General features: G+C 43.6%; 1 pseudogene; it reads left to right on the forward strand.

Moving 5' to 3' along the window:
* Nucleotides 1-1,680: 1,680 nt before the first annotated feature.
* Nucleotides 1,681-4,329, forward strand: LOC142017968 (ribulose-phosphate 3-epimerase-like; annotated as a pseudogene).
* Nucleotides 4,330-5,001: the final 672 nt, after the last annotated feature.

The raw sequence follows: 5,001 nt of genomic DNA on the forward strand, positions 1-5,001 counted from the left end.
TGTTTCTAAGGGAGGGGATAGGCTTTTGCTGAAAGAGGATTAGCTCAAAAGACAGGGAGCCTGAGGGGCAGGGGGACCATCTGTCCCGCACTGGGCGGGACAGCCTTGTATTTTGGGTGCCAGAAAGGCATCCCGACTTATTTTTTAAAAGGGGCTAATTGCCCCAATTTGCAATAACCCCCCCGCATCTGACCTTTTTCCTCAGCAGTGTGCACAGGCACAAGTGCTGGATGGAGAGCACATACGAGCTTACCTGTTCTCAGGCCACAGGAAGAGGGAGCCAGAAAGGGCCCTCCCAATATAGGATAAGTTGGTGTTCCAGTTCCCTGCACTTTTGGGAAGCTGGGGGAGCACCAGCGGCTGCCACCTCCTTCCTGTCTCCCTGAGGCTCAGGGGAGCACGTGTTTGTTGGGAAAGGGAGAGATGGTCACCCTACAGAGGGGAGAGGACAGAGCTTGTGGACTGATGCTTTCCCACATATTTCTAGGGGAGCCCTGAGTGGTCTCACTCTGCTCCCCCACATCTTCTTCCATCCCACAGTAATGGGTCTAGCTTCTGTGCTTACTTACCTCTGTTCTTGCTACTTGAATTTATTGAATCCTAGTGGTATCTGGTGGCTGCAGTTCTTTATATCACTGCCAGTAAGGGGAATATTCAGGGTGCCAGTCAGCAGCCAGTGGCCTGAATTAAATATAAGTGAACATCTTAATCTTATACAGCAACTTGTTATCCTGAAAGACCCCCAAAATGTTTTGGGAGTAAAGACACTTCGAAGTTGCGTGGGTACTTGGAAGCACCCGCGGCGACACTGCTTGCCGCTGGTTAAAAGTTAGCAACTTTGAACTTGGCGTGGTGGCAATTATGCTAATGAGGTGCTGCATGTGCAGAGTGGCACATCATTGCTATTCTCTGATTGGGATTGTTTACATGTCACCTTCAAAGGAGGAGGCTAGTGTAGACATGCTCATGGAGAGCCAAATGTAACATGCAGCAGAGGAAGGCCTGCTGGTAATGCAAAGCATAAGGCCAACAGACCCAGGTTATTGGCAGGAGGGAATGACCCTGTGACTTTAGTGGCTAAAGCCATGTGCTCTACAGCATGAGCTAAAAGCCACCTGACTCTTGGCTAAGGCCATAGAGCAGAGATGTCACTCTCTCTTGTCTGTAGTCTCAGTACCTCTGGGTTTGGATCTGCAAGGGTTTGGCAGTGCTACAGGGGCAGCATTCTTGCAAACAGAAATGGGAGGGAGAAGGGGGCAAATACCTGTTATATAGCAGCTTCACTTCAGGGAAGACTGACCCTGCTGCAGGAAAGATTGCCCTTTTGTAGTAGGAGGGGTAGCTTGGTGGTTTGAGCTTTGCTCTGTTACGCCCAGAGTTGTGAGTTCAATCCTTGCTGTGGGTCATTTAGGGATCTGGGGCAAATAGATTAAAACAAAAACCTGTTAGGGAGGGTGATAGGTCCTGGTGTGAAGGCAGGGGACTGGACTCTGAAGGTCCCTTTTGGCTCTGTGAAATTGGTATATATCTGCACTTGATCTTCTGGTGTTCAGTTTAGCACGCCCAGGAGGGATGCACTAAATTGAATTTAGAGGGTGCCTGCATCAATGCCAGTACTCCTCCCCCTTATTAGGAGTAAGGGAAGTCAATGGGAATGAACCCTCCCTTATTGTAGATGGCATGGAGGCCCAAATTAAGGTATGTCAACTTCAGCTACATAATTAACATAGCTGGAATTGCATACCTTAATTCAACCTTCCGCTGTAGTGTAGATCTGCCCACAGAAAGACTAAGCATTGCAGACTTTGGAGGAAGCTATGTGTGTCCAGCCCCATAGTAGAACTTTTGATGTTACCATGGGGGGACCTGTATGCAGTTGATTATCTTCATCCTGTCTTGGGTGGCTTACTTAAAATGTGATTGCACAGCAGGCAGCTCTCACAGGATTGCGGTGTTCTAATTGGTTTTTCTAAAAGGGCCTGACTGTCTATACCACATATCTACAAGGAATGTTGGATCAATCCTTAACTGGAATAACAGAGTTTAGTTTCCTTAATGTTAGTATCCATAGATAGAAATGAGCATAATCTCTATTGCAAATTATCACATTTATTTCAACGTAGGGTTTGCAATAATAGGTAACTAGTGCCTGCATGATTTCTCAGGCCTTGCCTTCAAGCGTTTATTTTTAAGGACTTGATGTGAATTCAGTGGGATTCTTGTAACAGTGCTCATGTGCAAACTGTTCAACCATCTTGGTTTATCGGGAGGTGGGACTCACCAGGAGGAAGGCATCCTTTTACAAACTGAAGTACCCAAAAGCCATGCTTTAAAGAAATTAGAGATGCCCATCTTTGATTCAGAGTATACACAATAGAATATTTAAACAACAGTGATTGTGTTTCTCTAATAAAGCCAATATGTGAATCTTGGGGCAATGGGCTATCACTTTCAGCATATAAATCTGGATTTCTTCCTCCCCTATGAAAGCTAAAGTGCTGATATTGATAAGAATCCATCTTAAATAAGATGTGGCCAGCAAAGGTATGCTTCAAAGGTGTGCTTCAAAGAAAATGTAATTTAACAAATGAGACAAAGTTTTAACGGCAAGAAATTAGTGTTACAAAACAGCAGTGGTTTTGTTCAAATGTCCCTGCTTGATTGTACATGAAAAGAGAAAGTGGGAGAAGCTTTCATGGGAATACAAAATAGAGAATTTTCTGCCTCTCATGCTATTTTCTTTCAGGTTAGGAGATGTTAAGTCTAGGAAGGACTGAATAATTTCTATTTTAAAAAGAAAGAAATAACCTTACAAAGAATGACTTAACCACCTTCACAGCTGCACCTCCACTCCAGCTGTGCAGCTGCATTCTTTTGATAGTCTATTAAAATTGTTAGCTATCATCTGAGCTATTAGTTTTTGCCCCCAAGAAAGGATTGTCTGTAATGGCTTGTACAGCACTGAGAATATCATTGTTCCTTAACAAATAATCCTGTCAATCTGCGACCTTTCTAAGGCATCTATCTGATGGTTATCTAAATGCTACAGAAAGTTGTGCCTTAGCTGAAGCACTTCTGGTCAGATCAGATATGCATATGATGCAGTAGGGAAGTGGTAACATCTAAACTATTTACAAGCACTTTAGTTCTGCTAGTGAATGTCTTTTTGGTAAAGTGTGCTTCAAACCCAGACCTCCTAGCAGCATCTGTGACGTCAAATTGCCATATTGCCACATCCATCCTGCATGACTTGGCAGCTCTGGGTGCTGAGGGCAGCCATATTCTGGACTACCTGCACCTGGACATGATGGACGGGCAAGTTGTTTTGAACGTCACATTTTTGCCACCCTGTAGTAGCAAACCTTTGAAAGCAGCTGGGTCAGGAGCCTTTTTTCAATAGGCACATAAAGGTTGCCAGGCCACACCCATGGGTAAAACTAATGGCTGTAGCAGATGCAAACCAGTACACCTTTTACCTAGGAGCTATCAACAAACTAGGGGCACTGATGAACGATATTTGGGAAAATGGGATTAAGGTTGGCTTGGCCATCCAACCTGGAACTGTAGTTGAATACTTATACCAGGAGCCAATCAGATAGTCATGGCTTTGGTGATGAGAGTGGAGCCTGGCCTTAGAGGGCAGAAGAAATTCATGGAAGGCATGATGCTGAAGGTTCACTAGCTAAGGATACAATTTCCTTCCTACAATAGTGGAAAGGGTGGTGGAGTGGGGCCAGACACCTTACATAAATGTGCTGAGGCAGAAGCTAACATGATTGTGTCTGGCAGGGATATTATGAAAAGTGAAGATCCTAGATCTGTCATTAACCTCCTGAAGAATGTGGCTACTTCTACATGAGAGTGTTGTTCCAGAAAAACTGGGCTTTTGTTGGAAAAATCCATGGACTGTCTACACTCAAAATATGCTTTATTGACAGTCAGTCAGCAAAACTTGGCACATCTGCCGGCAGCGTTATACCTCTGTGCGTTCAGGTATAACATCTTTCTCTACAGTTTCTTGTTGACAAAACAGACATGTAGATGCGCTGGGGCCTTTTTGTTGACTGAAAGGGCTTCCAGTTCACCGAGCAGCCCTGTTTGCAGAGCTTCTGGTCAGCTGTGGTGTTGAGAAAGGGCTGGGCTGTCTGGTTGCTTTCTGTTGACAGAACAGATCACTTTTTCAATCTGCTTTTATGTGTGGATGCTCTCTGTCAACAGAAGTTTTGCCAGGACATTCCTTCTGTCAGTCACTTCTGTTGACAGATGCTTCTTGTATAGACATAGCCTGTATGTTACAAAGCTGCTCAGATGCACTCCCTGGACCAATGAGACCACAGGTATCAATGTGCCCTATTCAAGAGTGGAAACTCAGCTGCTGAACCAGAAATGCAGCACTGAGTAACTGAGCCTTCATTGCAATGAACAATGAAGCAAGCAGTTGTATTTTCTAGGGTTGGAAATAAAATCAACCAATGCTCTCTCTTAAATTGCCTGCAGGCTCATTTTATAGTAGATAACAGGGATTGGATTGAAACAAAATTGACAGTTTTTTGCTTGAGAGGGATTAGGGTGTGGAAGAGTAAACCTATTCTGTGCATTTCTACAGAACTCTTTCAGTGTTTGAAATAGAACTGTTCTTGAGGTGATAAGTCATCTTATGACAAACCAAAAAGAAATAACAATAAAGAGCAGTTATACTAGATTCACGTGTTGGTTGATATGATGCAGTGTCCTTCATCTAACATCAGCATATATTTGAGTCGAAAAAAATGGAACTTTATTGTTATCTGATGATGGAATAGGGAAGGCCAGATAGCATGAGTAAAAAGCACTCTCCACTGTCCTCAAGTATACAGACTGATAAAAGAATAAGTTTTAAGAAAGAATAGTGCAAAGAAGTATTTGCCCTGCCAAAAGAAAACCGTTATTTCAATCTATTCACAACTTCTCGTATTTTTCAAACGTTTTATTTACAATGTCTGAGATTCTTTGGCTTTCCAG

This window comes from Carettochelys insculpta, chromosome 1, assembly GCF_033958435.1.
Source record: "Carettochelys insculpta isolate YL-2023 chromosome 1, ASM3395843v1, whole genome shotgun sequence".
Lineage (NCBI taxonomy): Eukaryota > Metazoa > Chordata > Testudines > Carettochelyidae > Carettochelys > Carettochelys insculpta.